The sequence below is a fragment of the Moschus berezovskii genome, chromosome 1 (assembly GCF_049115385.1).
Source record: "Moschus berezovskii isolate FMDL1 chromosome 1, NW_MosBer_1.0, whole genome shotgun sequence".
Lineage (NCBI taxonomy): Eukaryota > Metazoa > Chordata > Mammalia > Artiodactyla > Moschidae > Moschus > Moschus berezovskii.
In genome coordinates, this window is record NC_142460.1 from 80,223,165 (window position 1) to 80,243,929 (window position 20,765).

The window sequence follows — 20,765 nt, forward strand, 5'->3', positions numbered from 1 at the left end:
CTGAAGCTTAAAGATTCCCTTTTTAAAAAATAATTTAGTGCATGATCCTGGAGTGCAGGAGTGTGACTGTGTACTTGGGAAGAGAAGGGTGAAGGGAAGTCGAAAGTAATTGTGATTTGGGACCAGGAATAGGAAGCGGCAGAGCTCAACCATCAGTCAGCTCCCCTCCCTAGGACCATGCAACTGATATAAATGAATACATACTTAGCTTAGGCTGCATGCACCCTTGGCCCTAGTCAAATTAAATTATTTGTCATACTCTGAACACCGCCCCACCCACCCCCACCAGTTTCCTTGGCTCTAAGCTTTTTCTATCATCATAGTATAGTGAACAGAGAAAGTATTTTTTAAAAATATTTTCTGGTAGAAGATTATGTGCGGTACAGAATTTGTTGTAAGTGGGTCTGTTCCCATGTTTCCCTTGTTTCTCTAAGCATGGCAATGGACTTGTTATACAGAATATTTTGTATCGAAATTTGTTGTACTGGGTAGTTAAATCTGCCCTCGCAGAATATGGTGTTATGAATTAGCATGCTGTGTTTCTGGTCCAACAGGTTGTGAAATCAAATCTGCTTTTCCAGAGGGCAGGAGGCAGAGATGGCATGGTGAAGATGAAAATAGAGGGAGAGCGTTTAGACATATTTTTAGGATGGAGGAAGCCAATACAAAAGCAACAAACTGCAATCCTTTACTATCAAATGGTGACTAAGGAATGAACCTCCAAATCTTGAGTGTCTATGTGGGCCTCTGGGAACTGGTTTCTGGTTTTCAGTGTAAGGAAGTACCCAAGATTAGAGTTCCCAAAACCCAACTGCTTTTTCTTCATGAAAATCAACACTTCCTTTACAGTCCCTATTTCTCTCACTGCTGTCTGTCACCAGGTTTGTCACCGTGTCGGACACCTCAGGTCACACGTCTTCCTCTGCCTTAAAGCCATTTTGTCAAGTCCTGACAATCGTGCATCCTTCATATTTTGCACACCTATGTTTTCTTTCTCTTTGCATTGCTATCACCTTAACACTTTTTATTTCGACTGTTGTTTACTTTCTGACTCCCATCCTCCTTGAATTCTCTACTGCCACAGCTTTGCTTTCACGAATCTGAATGACCATGTCAGGCTGACACCCCAGGTGAATTCCATGTATATTAGACTACAAACTCTCTGAGGGTAAAAAACATCATAGTTATTTTTGAACTCCCTGCATTCACCCATTCGTTCCTTCTTCCTTCCCTCCACCTATTCATTTATTCATGTATTCACTCCACAAATACTTACTACGTGCCTGCAATGTGCCAGCATGGGCTTGGAAATAAAACAAGCCTGGTTTCTGCCCCCCTCCCAGATTTGCTGTCTAGTGTATACCGTTAAGCAGAGTAGCTTAGACAAAGCTGTCATTCAATATAGGTTTGTTGATGGAATGAAATTGAGTTGAAATTAAAGTATATTTTGAGAATAGTTATAGTCTGAATCCAAATTAAGTTTCCTACTCTTTATGCAGCAGGGAAATCTACCTTGACAGGCTGTTTTCCTTGGAATCCATGAAGTACATTTGATAAGAGTAGGACCATTTTGCCCGCTAAAGCTAGGCTGGTCCTCATGGGTCATTTAAATATCGAGATGAAACACTAATGGCAGACATCACTTAACATAAAAAATTTATTTCTGATGTTCATAAATAAGGTCTAGGCTAGTTTCTGATGTACTAATTTCCTTGGTTTCTTTCAGGAAATTGAAGAAGCCGTCTTTCAAACGTGAGTGTATGGCCAGCCCACCAACATTACTCTTTCATTTTAACTTTGCAGAAGTTGTATTGTTCTATCGATGGCATCACTTCCTTCTCTAGATTTGATCCTGCCTCACACCTGACATCTTGCATCATACCCTCCTGTCTGTCATCTCAAGGATCACCTCTGGGGACCATTCATAGCACAGAGACACTGAAACCATCTCTACGAATAGAGAATATTGAAAACTCAACCTTTTGGCTCCTTCATTTGCCTAAAATCCCTTTACTTGTTCTTAGACCACTGGGCTGTTTCCCAACTGCACATACCAGAGAGACATTCACTGACCTTAGAAACAATGCATTTTCCATCTCACTGTCTCTAATAGTGGACTCCTTTTTCCAGAGCTGAGAAACTCTAAAACATAGCAACCATCTACATTTAGACGTGCACAGGTGCTGTTATTTTGACCCTAGTTTTGCAGCTCATATTTTATTGAGGAAGAAAAAGGAAGTCCTGTAGTAATTAACTGAAAATACCTTCTTTGGTCGTGTAAAAGAATTACATGAACATGGCATATTCGAGGGCAAGTCTCACCAAGCCTTAGAAGCTGTGTACTAGTCCCTGGAGCCTTTAGAGGGCAGCAGCGCACCAGCTGACTCCAGGCAGAGTGTCAGGCAAACTCCCCACCAGACCAGAACCTTCCTCCTGGTCACCATGCCAAAGGCTGGTTTGCCAAGCTCTCTGGCCGCTTAGCTTCCTTCTTTCTTTTCTGTTTCTCTCCCTCTCGCCTCCCACTTCCCACACTCTCTCTCCCTCTCTCCCTCCCGCCTCGATGTTAAAATTATACACTCTGATGAAGTCGCCCCTCAACCGGAAAATGAAAGCTCCAATGAAAAAGTTAGACGAGCCAATGAAAACAAAGAGAGAAATTGGGAGAAAGGGGAAAGGGGGCTGGTGAGGGGGAAGGATTTAAGAACAAGAAAAGGGCAGATGTTTCGTAAATATATGCAAAGCAAAACTGGGTGTACCCTGAACATTTCCACAGAGAAACAGACCAATCATTGTGCACTTCCTCCCGCCACACTGGTGGAGCTCTGCTTTCAAAAAAAAAAAAAAAGTGTGGCCACAGGCACCTGCCTTTCAACGGTCAGTTCTGACATGCTGACTATCTCCCAATTATCCAGAGAGAACAAAAACATTTTCATCTCGCCACAGCAAACACTTCTGTTACGAGAAAAAGGCTGCTTCGAGGAGTGGGAAGGCTATTTAAGGTGACGGGTGGTTGAGCTGGCCAGCAGGACCTACTGGTATTTAGCTCTCATTGTGCTGGCCATGGCAACAAGTTTGGGGCTGAAACATAGCAGTGAGTAAGGTTGTGGGTGATGTTGGCTCTTTCCTTACTAGACCATATTGTATGTGGCAAGAAATATACATGAAAACATATTGAGGAGATGGTAGGTAATAAGCATGTTAAATGCATGGAAATTAACTAGATTGGTGGCATTTGATGTATAGATTTCACACTTCTTTGCACATATTGCACACATACAGCGATGGCAATGCTCTCTGCGACATATGGAAAATAAATATTTTATCTCTGTCAGCTCTCATCAGTCTTCGGGGGCTGCTGAAGGAGAGTGTTCTCTTCACCAATTTTCTCTCTTCACTGGGCTCCCACCCTCTCCTGCACATTAACATGCCTTCCACTCATCAGCCTGGTTGAGTGGAAAAGAATTAAAACCCCTTTTTCATAAATACTGAGTCACTGGATCATGACAATTTTGACCCCTGCCCTGCCTGTCCCCCATCTTTTTGGTGTGGTAATCTTTTCCTTATTCTGCTTCCCAATAATACATGGAAGAGGCTTAGTACAGTATTTGGGGAGGAGGGCAAAGGGGAGGTGGTAACGAACCACCTCAGTGGGGGCTGGCAGTAGAACTGAACTCTACCATCCAGTAGCCGTGTACCTGAGGCAGATTCCTCTGCCTCTCTGGGCCTGTTTCCTCATCTGTAAAATGGAAATAATGAACATTCTAGGGCTGCTATGCTATGCAATGCTAAGTCGCTTCAGTCGTGTTTGACTCTTTGTGACCCCATGGACTGTAGCCTGCCAGGCTCCTCTGTCCATGCAATTCTCCAGGTAAGATACTGGAGTGGGTTGCCATTTCCTTCCCCAGGGGATCTTCCTAACCCAAGGATTGAACCTGGGTCTCTTGTGTTTCTTGCACTGGCAGGTGGGTTCTTTACCACTAGCACCATCTGGGAAGTTGATGTGAAGGTTAAATAATTCCTGTTGAGTGGTGGGCACAGCGCTGGCACACAGTCAGTGCCCTGGGAGGGTAGCTCTTTCACAGAGTGTCGGTTCTGCAGTTTTCATTTCAGCTGGAAGGAGGCGATTCTTTTATCTTAGTCATCTTCTAAAATATCTAGATTTGGGCAGGGGCAAATGGATTATAATTGTAGCAAAGGCGGAAAGAATGCTAGGATAAGCAGTCTCCTCTTCAACACTTTTTTTTTTTTTTTTACAGTATCACCCTCCTGACACCTTCTTTCTGTTCGTGTGTTTGTCATTGCTGCTACTACACCATTAGCTCCTCTTGAAGTTGGGGGTCAAGCAAGCTACACTTGGCCTAGAGAAGCCCATCAAACCTGAGCACTATGGTCTATTCATTGAAACCAACCTTTGGCACTCTAGCTTATCACGTTTTCTTACAGTTTATCCTTTCACCGCTTGGTCTAATGTTCTCAGATCCATTTAAGATGTTTTCATGATTAAAATATTTTATTCAATTTTTTTTAACCTTCTTGGCAAGGTTGATTTACAATGTTTTTCAGTATATTTCTCCCTCTCTGTATCAGTCAGGATCTTGGCAAGAAACAGATGGCACGCTGAAAGGTTTTAACTGAAGAGAGTTTAATGAAAGGACTCTCTACTGAGGTACAGAGGAGGTTAAGGGGCCCTCTAGGGAAGTGATGCACCAAGGACTAGCAACAGTGCGAGGTTGTCACTCTCAGCTTTAAACTGCTAATCCGAGGGGGTGAGGAAAGGTATGGAGCGCCCCACGTCCAGTCAGAACTGGAGTTGGGGAGGGGCCTGACTGAGAAGTACCCTGACCCTACTCTCCTGTCTCTTGCTGTTGTTGTTCAGTTGTGTCCGACTCTTTGTGACCCCACGGACTGCAGCACGCCAGGCCTCCCTGTCCTTCACCATCTCCCGGAGTTTACTCAAACTCATGTCCATTGAGTTGGTGATGCCATCCAACTACCTCATCCTCTGTTACCCCCTTCTCCTCCTGCCTTCAATCTTTCCCAGCATCAGGGTCTTTTCTACGAGTCAGCTCTTTGCATGAGGCGCCAAATTACTGGAGCTTCAGCTTCAGCATTAGTCCTTCCAACGAATATTCAGGGTTGATTTTCTTTAGGATTGACTGGTTTGAACTCCATGCTGTACAAGAAACTCTCAACAGTCTTCTCCAGCACAACCATTGGAAAGCATCAATTCTTTGGTGCTCAGCCTTCTTCATGGTCCAACTCTCACATCTGTGCATGAGTACTGGAAAAGCCACAGCTTTGACTATATAATAGACCTTTGTTGGCAAAGTGATGTCTCTGCTTTTTAATACACTGTCTAGGTTTGTCATAGCTTTTCTTTCAAGGAGCAAGCATCTTTTGGCTCCTTTTGGCCAAATTCAAAGGTAGCCAGAGAAAAAGGCAGCCTGGGTGTCGTAATCTGGAAACGTCATTCTCCTGGGCCATGTAACAGGGCAGGGAATGTTCTATGGTTTTGCATGTGTGTCAGGGGTGAGGGAGGGATGGATTAGCATACTATTTCTCCCCTCTCCATATCCTTTACCTTCTCTCCCATTATACTTTCCAGAAGGAAAGGCGCAGCAAATAAAATGAAAGCAATTCTTTCTTAGTGTCCAAGTGCCTATTTTGTCTATTTGCAATTTATGGGGGAAGAAAACAACATAAGCTCTGTGAGAGCAGGGATTTAGGTTTGTTTTATTTGCTGCCATACTTCTGGTCCCTAGAACAGTGCCTGGCCCTTGGCAAATACCCAGTAAATTTTAGTTGACTGAGTAAATATACGCACGTCTGCTGCGCCAGACACTATACATACATTAGCTCGTTTAGTCATTGCAACAATCCAGGTAAGTAGGCAGGTTGCTGAGCCTGGTTGTGCAGGTGTTATGGGAGTAGGTAGGTTTTAAAATCTAACACTTACCTCCTCCTTACTCACCCTTCAAGCCTTGAGACTTCACCCGGGCATTGTAAACCCTTAGAGAGGGATTCATTTGTAATTAAAACACATTTTTATACCATACCGGATTTCCCAGGTGGTGCTAGTTTGTAAAGAACCCGCCTGCCAGTGGAGGAGACTTAAGAGATATTGGTTCGATCCCTGGGTTGGGAAGATACCCTGGAGGAGGAAATGGCAACTGTGGGTTGCCTGTGTTCTTGCTGGGAGAATTCTGTGGACAGAAGAGCCTGCAGGACTACAGTCCATGGGGTCACAAAGAGTCAGACACAACTGAGCATCTGAGCAACGTTTATACCATATTCACCTTACTGAATGAAGGTTTTGCACCAAGCAAGCCTCTGTAAGTTTCATTATTATTTCTCTTTTACATATGAGGAAGATGAGCTTCTGCAAAGCAAAGGCTGCAAGAATCAGAACCCAACGTTTCTATCCTCAAGGTCCTGCAAATCATGAATACAGGCACTGGTGTTTGGCACAGAGGCTCCCTTGTGGGCTTCCTAGAAATTTTTAGGAGATTTTAGGTCCCAGTTTCTGTCCTGATTCTGGATTCTCTAGAATCCAGAATCTTTTCCCTCCCAAAGAATAAACCAGGCTGAGACTTTGAAACCAGCTGTACCCTTGTGTTTGCGGTACTGTGCTCTGTGATGGAAACAAACTGGGAAAGCTGTCCGGATGTGGGGATTGCTAAGGCATTCTTCCGCTTGAACTTAAGGATGACGGTGTTTACACAAGCAAGTTGCTCACTTGGGTACAGAATGAGGACACTATGTTTGACCTTTTGTCATGTCTGTAGTCCCCAGTTCCTCCAGCCCATTAGCCCTGTGGATCAGTCTGATAGCTCGGTCTCTATTCTGGCCAGGCAGGCCTGACTCTCATTGACACATCCACTACCACCAGTTACAATCCAGGTGACTGACAGCGTGAAAGGCAGAAAGCAAAGCAAAACAAAGCAATACAAAACCTTAACTTCCTCCTCTTTGGGTTTGATTTGTGCCCAGAGTAGCTAAAGACATAGAGAATATGAATGTGAAAATCCTACCTGAAGCCCTGGGAGAGATGTTAGTTTCCTAGGTTTAGCATTTTCCAGTAACAGAGATGTCTGTAAAACACCATCCCATTACCTGCCTCACACTGTACAGGAAAACGAGCAAGTACAACAACCAGCATGAGTTTTGTTTTAAAATGTATAATTATTTTGCACACATAGCCTCTAAATAATTTAAAGTTCTAGCTTTTCTAGTGAAAGAAGGCATGTATTTATCCACTACTTCTAGCAATGATTAATCAAAACTTGATGTCACTCTTTCATCAGGATTTCCTGTTGGCGTCTAGCTCCTATCCCAACTTACTTCTTCAACTTGACTTGCAAGGGTTGTACTTCTCCTATGTAAATGTCTGACTTGAAGGGAACTCAACTGAGTACCCTGAGCCTTGCATCCAGAGGGCAGAGCGGACCTGGGCACAATGGTTTAGAGATGTGGCTGAAGAGCCCACAGACACAAGGGTGGGTGTTGGCCCCTTGGGTAGCAAGGAGACCACAGCATGGGGGCACAGAGAGGCAGCCACATCACAGATGGACATGGGCACAGAAAGCTGGCTCACAAATGCAACCAGGGCAGCGTGAAATGACAAGCTGCAGCAAGATGCAACAGAGCAGCACAGAAGGGCGACGAGAGGCAAACAGAGAGGGCTGAAGCTGCCATGTCTTCAGGCCGAGGCACGGATGACCCAGCAGAACAGCACTGGTCCCTGCAAAGTGCATGCAGCTCAGCCCAGCCACCTGGGAAGCGGGCGCGATGCTGCCCAGGGCTCGCCCTGCAGGCTGGAAGCCGAGAACCAGTGTGGGCACCTCAGGACTGAGTCTGGTTACCTCACTGCATCCAAGAGATGAAGCCATCTAAAATTTCATCTGCTCTTACAATTGTGAGTGCTTTTTTTTTTTTTAAATTAAACAAAGTCAACTGAGAAGCCTTTCATTGGAGGCATAATGTACTCACAGTAGTTTTCAAATAAATGGTGTCACTCTTCAGGTAAATCACTCCAAGGCTTGGGCCTAGTGCAGCTGTTCATTGGGGCAGGGAACACAGAGCGGCTGCATCTGGATCAGACAAGAGACAAACGAAAATAAGGCTGTCAAAGGAGGAGGTGATGGAGATCACTAGTTCTGAGAGAGACAGAACCCTGGGACTTGGTTGAGAGTCTGGTTATGCATTTTGCACCAGGGACCTGGCAAGTTAGGGGAGGGAGATGGAGATAGTGTTGTCCAGGCCCCATTTTCAGCATTTCTACCTGACTACCTGTCTGGTGTGAGAACGTCAATAGCAATCGCCAGTGCTGACGGAGCTGATGTTGGAGCTGACATTGGTCCTAAGTTGGAGCTGAGGGTGAGGGTAGAGCTGTGGTCCCCAACCTTTTGGCACCAGGGACCAGTTTCGTGGAAGACAATTTTCCCATGGACCGGGGGGAGGGGGATGGTTTCAGATGATTCAAATGCATTACATTTATTGCTCAGTTTATTTCTATTTATTTTTATTTCTGGGCTTCCCTGGTGGCTCAGACGGTAAAGAGTCTGACAGCAATGCAGGAGACCTGTGTTCAATCCCTGGGTCCAGAAGATCCCCTGTAGAGGGAAATGGCAACCCATACCAGTATTCTTGCCTGGAGAATCCCATGAATGGAGGAGCCTGGAGGGCTACAGTCCACAGGGTTGCAAAGAGTTGGACACGACTGAGCGACTAACACTTTCTAACACTCCTTTATTTCTATTATTATTACATCAGCTCCACCTCAGATCATCAGGCACCGGATTCTGCCCCTGCACCTGGCTACAGCTGACTCCTCCAATGCTCATTCCCCCTCAGTCTCTCCCTCTTTGTTGCTCCAAGATTCTTGCTTGTCTTACAGATGCCCACTGACCCAAACATGTTTCTGACCTCTTGCCTTCTTGCCACCCTTCACCACAGTCTGTTTCCTGCAGCGTCCACTAACCCTGAGGAGTGCAGCCTCAAGGGTTACAGAATGGACTCCCATCTGTCTCAGAGACTCATTCCCAGAGGTCTTTTCCCAGGCCTTGGCCCTTCGGTCACCTGGGCCTGATGACCACTTTATTCTGGAAGCTCTCCTCCCTTCTCATCAGGAGACGGCCCCATCCTGACTCGCTCCCGCTCTCTTCTCTCTTCTGCTTCCTTCCCTGGCCTCTTCTCTTTCCCCAAATGCAGACATACCTCAGGATACTCTTCACAAGCTTGGCCTACACACCCACCCTCCACGGCCTCAACAATCACCTCTCCATAGAGAACACCCTCATGGCTATCTTTAGTTCCCTTGTCTACAGAGCTCCAGACACATATGCTAAATAACTGCTGGTTATTGGTTCACTGATGCATTTGCTTGTTTGTTCGTTCATTCACTGTTTACGTAGACTCTATCAGGCACCTGGAAAAGAGGAATAAGATGGGGCCTCTAGCTTCGAGCAGCTCACATCTCCATCATACACTGCACAGGCACTTCTAACTTAGAAAGTTTCAAGCAGAATTCATTGCTTTTCCCTCAAAATAAGTGCCTTCTCTAGTCTTCCCATTTCCTGCTATCGGTACCATTTCCCTCCAGTTACTTGTGCCTACAGTCGAGGAGTCTTGTTTAATTCCACCTTTTCTTTCATTTCCCATAACCAACAAGCTGCCAAGTCCTGTGGTTTTTACTCAGGCTGTGAATCAATACTCACTTTTTATCCCTTTATCATCTGTTGCCTGGACTTCTATGAGTGCCTCCTACTTGGCTTCCCTTCCTCCAGATCCTCTTTACCTCTTGTTCGTCCTTCATACCAGTAATGCATTTACTGTTCTGAAGTACCATTCTTTTGCTCTTTGCTGGATTAAATGCAGACTTCTCGACTTGGCATTTAAGGTTTCTACAATATAGCCCCATTCTAACTTCCTTCTTTTTTTCTATAGTCCATTCTACATTGCAGAAGCTCCATTCCTTCCCATCAGGGTCATGGTCTTTCCCCCCGTTTCCTAACATCTGCAGTAGAGCTTCCTTACGGGCAATCCAAATACCATCTCACTTATAAGACATTTCCCAAAGGAAAGTGCCCTTTCTTGAATCCTAAAGAACTTTTTGCACTGTTCCCTTTGCACATTCTATGAAAAAGGAAAAGAAAGCGTTAGTTGCTTATTTGTGTCTGACTCTTTGTGTCCCCATGGACAGTAGCCCGTCAGGTTTCTCTGTCCATGGAATTCTCCAGGCAAAAATACTGAGGTGGGTTGCCATTTCCTCCTCCAGGGGATCTTCCTGACCCAGGGGCCAAACACAGGTCTCTGGCATTGAAGTTGGATTCTTTACGGTCTGAGCCAGCGGGAAAGCCCTTATATGTCCTATGGACTCTAATATTCATTTGTGTATTATTTCCTCCTGCTTAGGCTTCTCGAAGGCAGAGGCCATTTTTACTCTCTTTTACCCCATTATGCGCAATGCCTTGCACACAGCTTAGCACTCGGCAGCTATCTGCTATCCACGTTTAAGATTAATGCAAAAGAAACAAAAGAGACCATAGCAAAAATCAACAAAGCCAAAAGCTGGTTCTTTGAGAAGGTAAATAAAATTGACAAACCACTAGTCAGACTCATCAAGAATCAAAGGGAGAAGAACCAAATCAATAAAATTAGAAATGAAAATGGAGAGATCACAACCGACAACACAGAAATACAAAGGATTATTAGAGAATACTATCAGCAATTATATGGCAATAAAATGAATAACCTGGAAGAAATGGACAAATTCCTAGAAAAGTACACCTTTCCAAAACTGAACCAGGAAGAAATAGAAAATCTGAACAGACCCATCACAAGCACGGAAATTGAGGCTGTAATCAGAAATCTTCCAGCAAACAAAAGCCCAGGTCCAGACGGCTTCACAGCTGAATTCTACCAAAAATTTAGAGAAGAGCTAACACCTATTCTACTCAAACTCTTCCAGAAAATTGCTGAGGAAGGGAAACTTCCAAACTCATTCTACGAGGCCACCATCACCCTAATCCCAAAACCTGGTAAAGACCCCACAAAAAAAGAAAACTACAGGCCAATATCACTGATGAACACAGAGGCAAAAATCCTGAACAAAATTCTAGCAATCAGAATCCAACAACACATCAAGAAGATCATACATCATGACCAAGTGGGCTTTATCCCAGGAATGCAAGGATTCTTCAATATCCGCAAATCAATCAACGTAATACACCACATTAACAAACTGAAAAATAAAAATCATATGATTATCTCAATAGATGCAGAGAAAGCCTTCGACAAAATTCAACAGCCATTTATGATAAAAACCTTCCAGAAAGTGGGAATAGAAGGGACATATCTCGACATAATAAAAGCTATATATGACAAACCCACAGCAAACATTATCCTCAATGGTGAAAAACTGAAAGCATTTCCCCTAAAGTCAGGAACAAGACAAGGGTGCCCACTCTCACCACTACTATTCAACATAGTTCTGGAAGTTTTGGCTACAGCAATCAGAGCAGAAAAAGACATAAAAGGAATACAAATTGGAAAAGAACAAGTAAAACTTTCACTGTTTGCTGATGACATGATCCTCTACACAGAAAACCCTAAAGACTCAACCAGAAAACTACTAGAGCTAATCAATGAATACAGTAAAGTTGCAGGATATAAAATCAACACACAGAAATCCCTTGCATTCCTATACACTAATAATGAGAAAATAGAAAGAGAAATTAAGGAAACTATTCTATTCACTGTTGCAACGAAAAGAATTAAATACTTAGGAATATATCTACCTAAGGAAACAAAAGACTTGTACATAGAAAACTATATAACACTAGTGAAAGTAATCAAAGAGGACACTAATAGATGGAGAAATATGCCATGTTCGTGGACTGGAAGAATAAATATTGTAAAAATGAGTATACTACCCAAAGTAATTTATACACTCAATGCAATCCCTATCAAGCTACCGACGATATTTTTCACAGAACTAGAACAAATAATCTCACAATTTGTATGGAAATACAAAAAACCTCAAATAGCCAAAGCAGTCTTGAGGAAGAAGAGTGGAACTGGGGGAATTAACCTGCCAGACTTCAGGCTCTACTACAAAGCCACAGTCATCACGACAGTATGGTACTGGCATAAAGACAGAAATATAGATCAGTGGAACAAAATAGAAAGCCCAGAGATAAATCCACGTACCTATGGACACCTTAGCTTTGACAAAGGAGGCAAGAATATAAAATGGAGAAAAGACAGTCTCTTTAACAAGTGGTGCTGGGAAAACTGGTTAGCCACTTGTAAAAGAATGAAACTAGAACACTTCCTAACACCATACACCAGAATAAACTCAAAATGGATTAGAGAGCTAAATGTAAGACCAGAAACTATAAAACTCCTAGAGGAGAACGTAGGCAAAACACTCTCCGACATAAATCACAGCAGGATCCTCCAAGACCCACCTCCCAGAATATTGGAAATAAAAGCAAAAATAAACAAATGGGACCTAATTAAAATCAAAAGCTTCTGCACAGCAAAGGAAACTCTAAGCAAGGTGAAAAGACAGCCTTCAGAATGGGAGAAAATAATAGCAAATGAAGCAACTGATAAAGGATTAATCTCCAAAATATACAAGCAGCTCCTGCAGCTCAATTCCAGAAAAATAAATGACCCAATCAAAAAATGGGCCAAAGAACTAAACAGACATTTCTCCAAAGAAGACATACAGATGGCTAACAAACACATGAAAAAATGCTCAACATCCCTCATAATCAGAGAGATGCAAATCAAAACCACAATGAGATACCATTTCACACCAGACAGAATGGCTGCTATCCAAAAGTCTACATGCAATAAATGCTGGAGAGGGTGTGGAGAGAAGGGAACCCTCTTACACTGTTGGTGGGAATGCAAACTAGTACAGCCACTATGGAGAACAGTGTGGAGATTCCTCAATAAACTGGAAACAGAACTGCCATATGACCCAGCAATCGCACTCCTGGGCATACACACCGAGGAAACCAGAATTGAAAGAGACACATGTACTCCAATGTTCATTGCAGCACTGTTTATAATAGCCAGGACATGGAAGCAACCTAGATGTCCATCTGCAGACGAATGGATAAGAAAGCTTTGGTACATATACACAATGGAGTATTACTCAGCCATTAAAAAGAATGCATTTGAATCAGTTCTAATGAGGTGGATGAACCTGGAGCCTATCATACACAGTGAAGTAAGCCAGAAAGAAAAACACCAATACAGTGTACTAACGCATATATATGGAATTTCGAAAGATGCAAATGATAACCCTGTATATGAGACAGCAAAAGAGACACAGATGTATAGAACAGTCTTTGGGACTCTGTGGGAGAGGGCGAGGGTGGGATGATTTGGGAGAATGGCATTGAAACATGTATGCTGTCATATGTGAAATGAATCACCAGTTCAGGGTCGATGCATGTTACAGGATGCTCGGGACTGGTGCACGGAGATGACCCAGAGGGAGGATAAGGGGAGGAGGGAGGGGGGAGGGGAGTTCAGGAGGGGAACTCATGTACACCCGGGGCGGATTCATGTCAATGTATGGCAAAACCAACCAATATAATATTGTAAAATAATTAGCCTCCAATAAAAAAATAAATAAAAGGAATAAAGATTCTTTCTTGGAGTCATGGAAGCTGAGATTGAACTGGAAAGACCTTGAAGCTCATCTATTCCACACCCTCATTTTTCAGATGAGGAGATCAAGGGAATTGAGTTGCTCAAGGCCACATCCTTGCTAGTGGCTGAGTAAAGACAACTGATGGAAAAAGTTACAAATCTCTAAATACCTACCAGTGCTTGCTCAGAACAAGTAGGCCCAGCAGACCGTCATCAGCGACCAGAGAGAGTGAGGGGTTGGGCTGCGTAATCGGCAAGGACACACTGGGTTCCACAAAATGAAGAACTTTGTTTCCCTTACTTTAATAAACCAAACTAATAAATGCCTTTTTATAGTTAAGTGTTTTAAAAATGAGGGTGGATTTAAAGAACAAGGGAGCAAATCTTTCTAATAAAGAAGCAGAAACATTTGTGACAATATTGCAAATACCACCGGCGTGATCAACTCAGGGTGAAAAAGCAGAATGAAGAAATTTCTCATGCTTTGGAAAAGCAGTGCATTCATGAAGTTCTGCATGAGAACCGTAATTCTACGGTTAAAGTCATCTTTTTATAGACACATAGGTTATTGGCAATCCTGCTATTATGCCACACCAATAAATCTTTTCCCACCTAGCTTTGCCCAGTTTTTATCCTATAGGTTTGTTTAAAGGTTTACTTATTTTCCTTTCATTATATCTCCAATCTCCTTGTAGAAAAGGACAGTGACTGCTCCCAAGACTGTTCTAATTTTCGTCCCTTATTCTTCTCTTGTGGTAGAAGAAACGTTTACTATTTAATCTCCTCTCTATCCTCATCCTCAAACAGAATCATTTTCTTTCACCTGATGATGTAAAGCCCAAGAAAACATGTTGTGGGGATAGCAGTGTTTCCCTAAGTGAGGAAAACAGACTTTTCCAGGGGATCTCAGTAGTTTTTATGTGTCCAGAAGAACTCGGCTCTTAAGCGCTAGCCACCCGTCCTATAAAACTTCATCTGCCTCCCCCAAGTGAGCATGTTACTCATGTTACTCACGCTAATCCCAGAGGGAAACTTGGTACTGGCTATCATACTCTCTTGGCCAATATGGTGGAGCCATGTGACGTACTGAGAGATCCATTATATAGGAACACCCCAAGAGCCACACAAACAGCAAATTGGGTTCAAGAGCTCCTCACAGTTCTTACTAAATTATCACATGGCTGGATAGTTTATCAACAGGCCACCAGACAGAGCTTCCTTCTCCTTTCTTCCTTGGCAACTATATTAAAATGATAGAGGAAATCACTTGTTGATATGTCTAGTACATTGCAATGAAAAATTAGCATATACATCCGTTGTATAATTATGTAAGTGTACATTTTAAATATGTCTAACATTTGATTTAAATAATCTTAAACATAATCTTTCTGTCCTTTAATCAAACTCCTCTTATCAGCTCCACAGCCTCTTGCTATGATTTTCCTTTCCTTTTTGGGCAAATTGTCACCTCTCTCCTTCTTATTTCCCCTCTTGCCACAGCACACACCCGAAGGTTTTTAATTAGAACAATTGCATGGTGTGTCATGTTCCATTGCTTAAGGAGGAGTGATGTTCTAAAAAAGACTCAGGGAAATTGACTACATGAGGTTTCATATTTATCCTTTTTCAATGGCATCCATATCCAATGTACTCAGTTTTTAAGTCAAAAGGTAAGAGTCTGCTGGGGTCTTACATTTCCCCCAGAATCTGGAAATCCAGCTGTTCTCTCTGCCTCTTCCATCATCGCTGTAAAAATGAATCTTCTCTGGGAGCCCAGCTGGCAAGGTTCTGGATGGTGTCAGAGGCAGAGGAGACAGTGGGTCATTTCCATTCCAGACTGCTGTATTGTTGATGGCTCTGCAGATCTGTCTCAAAGCCCTTAGAGAGCAGAGCTGTTATATAACATGCCACCACAGACTGCTGTGAGGAACTTTCTGTGGAGGTCTCATTTCAGTATGACCATTTCCATACCAAATCATTCTAAAATGACAGATGGGACTTCTATGACAAAAGCTTACAAAAAAAAAATAGTAACAATAATTTGTTAGATGTTTAAATGTTGTTAGGGACTGTATGAGGAATTTTTATGTGTAAATCTATTCTTAGTCAATCCTCACAGCAATGCTGTGATGCAGGTGTTAATATACCCACTTAAAAAATGTGGAAAAGTGAGACCCAGAGTCCTCAATCAACTACTCTAAGATTAGGAGGCTGTGGGTAGTGTGAGACCCACATCTTTCCGACTCTAAATCTGTGCTCTTTTCACTGTACAACAACTGCTCCAACACAGCATGAGCACATTTCTAGTTACCACTGTGATTTCAGCACAAGAAAGAGGTTTATGTTGTTTCCATGATGGTTCAGAGTCGCTGAAAGCACTGGGAGCATAGATCTCAGGTGAAGGAACTCTTTCAGAAACAATAACTCCTTCCTAGTGCTTTTCTATTTGAAGATGAGGATGCTTTATACTGGTTTTCTCAAATGCTGATGAACAAATGAATCACCCAGGATTTCTGATTCAGCGTGTCTGGGGATGGAGTCTATGATTCTACATTTCTACAGGCTCCCAGGTGATGTTGATGACATCAATCTGGGGACCACAGGTCCTATGTCTGACACCCACCTTCCTACTGAGGGTCGTTTTCAAAGGAGCAACTCAAACTGAAAAAGTTGGCTACCAGTTCACACAACATCAGCTTCTGATTCAGGGCCAGTTTGTCAAGTCATCGGACATTAGGCAGAATTCATGGAGTTTCTGGCAGAGCACGTTATGGGGGAAAAAAAAGTTTCTGGATCCCTCAGGGCTTTCTTCCCCCCAACTGGAAATTAAAATGATAATGTCTCTAACATGTAAAGTTCCTATTTTTTACATTATTGTTATTTTTAACAATAATTATCTGGTAATAATTCAAATAACACCTTTCCTCTGAGAAATTCAATGAGCTTTACTAACCTTAATTGTCTAACAGCAATTCCCAGGTGTAGATAGAGCTGTCTCAAAGATCACAGTAAATTTAAAATTGTCCCACTTCCCTCCTTTCTTCGCCCAAAATGTAGTGGTGAATTAGTGGCAAGGGGTTACTAATTGGCAAGGACCCACTAGTTCCTCATTTGAGGCACAGGAAATTTCATAAGAAAAGGGTAAATCCAAGAAATAATCAGCAGAAAGGTGGATGTGGGGGCAGAGAATATTGGTGAGAGGGAAAAAGGAAGAGGTAAAAGGCATAAGAATAAGAAAAGAGAAAGTAAAATCACAGAACTAGACACATGATCTTGGATGAGTCATTTAACCTCTAAGTGGCTCAGCTATTTCCTCTGCAAGAGAAAGATTTTATGATTTTTAAAGTCCTTTAAAACTCTGAAAGTGAAAGGTGCTCAGTTGTGTCCGACTCTTTGCTACCCCATGGACTATACAGACCATGGAATTCTCCAGGCCAGAATCCTGGAGTGGGTAGCCTTTCCCTTCTCTGAGGGATCTTCCCAACCCAGGGACTGAACCCAGGTCTCCCACACTGCAGGTGGATTCTTTACCAGCTGAGCCACAAGGGAAACCCTTTAAAACTCTAATAGTCCCCTAAGAAGAAAGATTGGGGAATTAAGTGACTTATCCACCTGTTAAACCATTAAACTTGTTAAATAAATCCGTTTGACTTTTAACTTTTTAACTAGTTACCTGAAAGGAATTCCCAAGTCTATGTTACCAATCTCACCTTTTTAGAAACTGATGAGAAAACCATTTAATGAATAAGGCACCAGAGGTATCATAGCCAGAAAAACTAGTCAGGAGCCCTATCTTCAGCTTTGTGATGCTATAGGAAATGTTTTACTTTAAAAAAAATTTAGCTCCTTAATTAACCACTAGTTAATACCCATGTCCAGAAGAAGCATCACTGGTGGCCTGAAGACCCCAGGATAGCCCTGCCAATAGAAGGTCCCACTATCTGTCCCTTTAAATTTGTGTTAATTTTCTCTACAGAGACGTTGATTCCTCTTTGACAACTCACAAACTCTGTTGATAAGAGCTGTTCATCCAGGAACCTTAGTGCTGTTAGGTAAAGTTGATTTTTGTTTTTAAAACAAGAGATCTTTGGGATATATACATATGCATGTAAACATGTTTATAAATGTTTCTGTCTGTTCTGTTCAGTTGCTCAGTCGTGTCCGACTCTTTGCGACCCCGTGGACTGTAGCCTACCAGGCTTCTCCATCCATGGGATTCTCCAGGCAAGAATACTGGAGTGGGTTACCATTTCCTTCTCCAGGGGATCTTCCCGACCCAGGGATCGAACCCGGGTCTCCCGCATTGGAAGCAGACGCGTTAACCTCGGAGCCACCAGGGAAGCCCTAATACATATGATAATACTTTTTCTGGTTTTAATGAATACTTGTGATGGAAACCCCTTTTCAAAGTCATTAGATACTGAAATCTTCTGGTCCAGAAAGCCTGCCACAGGACCTAGTGATAAGGTTACTTTAAACTCCGTAATGAGGATTCCAGCATGAGAACAATATATGGTGCAGCACATGACTTGGTGTTATTTCAGAGTTATCTATATTTTGCCCCTTGCACTGAGTATATCTTCTGGAATAATCATTCCATTGTGTCTAAATGGAGAAACATAAAAATGGCATCACCTGAAAGAAGATACTGTCACTGTCCCCAAAGCAAAAACCCCTTTCTTCTCCCTGCTCCTATAGCCTCCATAGTAGTGTGGCTACCATTATAAAATGCTTGCTGTGCAGCAGGTCTTGTGCTTGGCACTTTTTATATATTGTTTAACTTATCCCTTGGACCATAAAGAAGGCTGAGGGCCGAAGAATTGATGCTTTTGAACTGTGGTATTGGAGAAGACTCTTGAAAGTCCCTTGGACTGCAAGGAGATCAAACCAGTCAATCCTAAAGGAAATCAATCCTGAATATTCATTGGAAGGATTGGTGCTGAAGCTGAAGCTCCAACGCGCTCATCTGATGCGAAGAGCTGACTCATTAGAAAAGACCCTGATGCTGGGAAAGATTGAAGGCAGGAGGAGAAGGGGATGAGGATGACAGAGGATGAGATGGTTGGATGGCATCACTGACTCAATGGACATGAGTTTGAGCAAGCTGGTAGAGATGGTGATGGACAGGAAAGCCTGGTGTGCTGCAGTCCGTGAGGTTGCAAAGAGTTGGACATGGCTGAGCTACTGAACAACTTATCTTTTACACTCACTCTTTGGACGTGGGAATTTTCTGATTTTACTCATGAGGTAACTGATGTTTAGGAAAGGTGAAGGTTTTTTGCCATAGATCATGATGCTAGAGGGTAGCAAAGCAGGGCTTTAGGGCCAGATTTTAAGCACAGTGCTCTGGGGCTTAACCTACACCAAGCTTGTGATTGCTAAACAGCTGCTCTCCTGCTTTCATTCCACTGCTGTTCATTTGAGGTCCTCATCACAGACTTATGGTATTAGATTCTCCATCATGGTCCACTATTGCCATCTTAAGTCTTTTTTTTAACCTTTTCCAAAACCTTCTCTACTTGATTTATGTTTTCCTTTCTTACTTTGATTAATACATCAATCCAAACCCATTACCATTTTTTGTTCCACAAATCTTTATCATCATTTTCCTAGCTACTTTTTGGCCCTCATTCTCATTCCAAATTATTCTTCTGAGGCCTCCCATTTGATCTCAAATGTTCCAGCCTTAGCTTGAGAACTTCCCTTCCTTAATGCCTAAAGAAACTTCAGTTTTCACCTGGTCCATTAGTAAGCTCCTGCTGACTTCACTACATGTCTGTTCATTCTGACCTTACCCCAAGATCAACCATTTCAACACTATTCTCAGTAACTCTCCAGATTTCCTTGCTCCCCTAATTTTCTATGTACAGGGCCTCTTATGTTATTCAATCACGAATCTGTATCACCACTCACCATTCCCTGCCACTCTTAGTTCAAAACTCTACATGTGCACACCATCTGTAACCTCACTCCTGCTTCGTGTTGCTTCTAAGTACAAGCCTACAGTAGTTTTTCCTCATATGTTTTACTTTGTCAAGTCTCATTCTTCTTTCTCTTTTTCAGTTGATGATCTTGCCTCCTACATTAGTAAGAGGAAATAGACCGTCTGGTGTGGTAAGCTCACAGGCTCTCACCTCCATCTCCAATATATTTCAAGTTTTCTCATGTTGTTTCCTTAAGATATATTGATACCTTTTTCTACAATCTCCTCCTATCTCGGAGGTTATCCTCTCCTTCCCTTTGGGCTTCCCTGGTAGCTCAGAATCTGCCTTCAATGCAGGAGACACTGGTTCAATTCCTGGGTCAGGAAGATCCCCTGGAGAAAGCAGTGGCAACCCACTCCAGTATTCCTGCCTAGGAGTTCCCATTCACAGAGGAGCCTGGTGGGCTACAGTCCATGGGGCTGCAAAACAGTTGGACATGACTGAGCAACCTTCACACACTCATTTGGTTTCATCAAATGGCATTTTCCTCTGTACTTAAAGACATATTCATTCACAGTAGTACTAAATTGATTATAAAATATAACATTTTTCTCTGTCATCTGCTCTTGCCCTTCAAAATCTTTTCTGGTGGTATATCTCAAAGTGAGTTTTACAGAACACTGGAACTTCAAGATGAACCTCAAAAAAGTCCTTTACTCAAACAAATACAGGAAACACTGAATATGCCTCTCTTATAAACTCAAAATGCACATTGTCCAAAATTATAGGATTACAGATCCACCCCTTATTCCCCAGTTTTTCTAATGGCACATTTAGTAACTTCAGAATATGCTTAGAGAAAAGATGCTTTAGTAGATTTCTCCTGGTTCTAAACTCATTAGCCTGGGTATGTTAGTTCACTGAATCTATGTCAAATAAGCCCTCTCAGATTTCCTTTCCTTCAATACTCCATTTGGTTTAACCTAGTTAACTCGCAGAATGTCAGAAAGACTAAGCACGTTTGTATCTCTGAGCCCCTGAACATACCATTTTGGCTGCTGGCAAGGCCTCTGTGATCTTTTTCTCATTTAGACCTTTCCTTCTTTCAAGGCCCATATCAAATCATGTATCTTGTGAAAACTGCTTCAGCCCATGTTGACCTCTGCTACT

At 42.6% G+C, this 20,765-nt stretch overlaps 1 protein-coding gene across 28 annotated transcripts in view; it reads right to left on the bottom strand.

Moving 5' to 3' along the window:
- ZBTB20 (zinc finger and BTB domain containing 20) overlaps positions 1-20,765 on the bottom strand; it is an 891,891-nt gene that overhangs the window by 66,974 nt on the left and 804,152 nt on the right. For 26 of the 28 annotated variants that reach the window (XM_055429282.2, XM_055429604.2, XM_088837148.1 and 23 more), the window contains one exon: positions 7,990-8,090. The exons of the other annotated variants lie outside the window; for them this stretch is intronic. The gene's annotated coding sequence lies outside the window, so the exon portion shown is untranslated. The remainder of the gene's footprint in view (positions 1-7,989; positions 8,091-20,765) is intronic. 28 annotated transcript variants of the gene reach the window in all.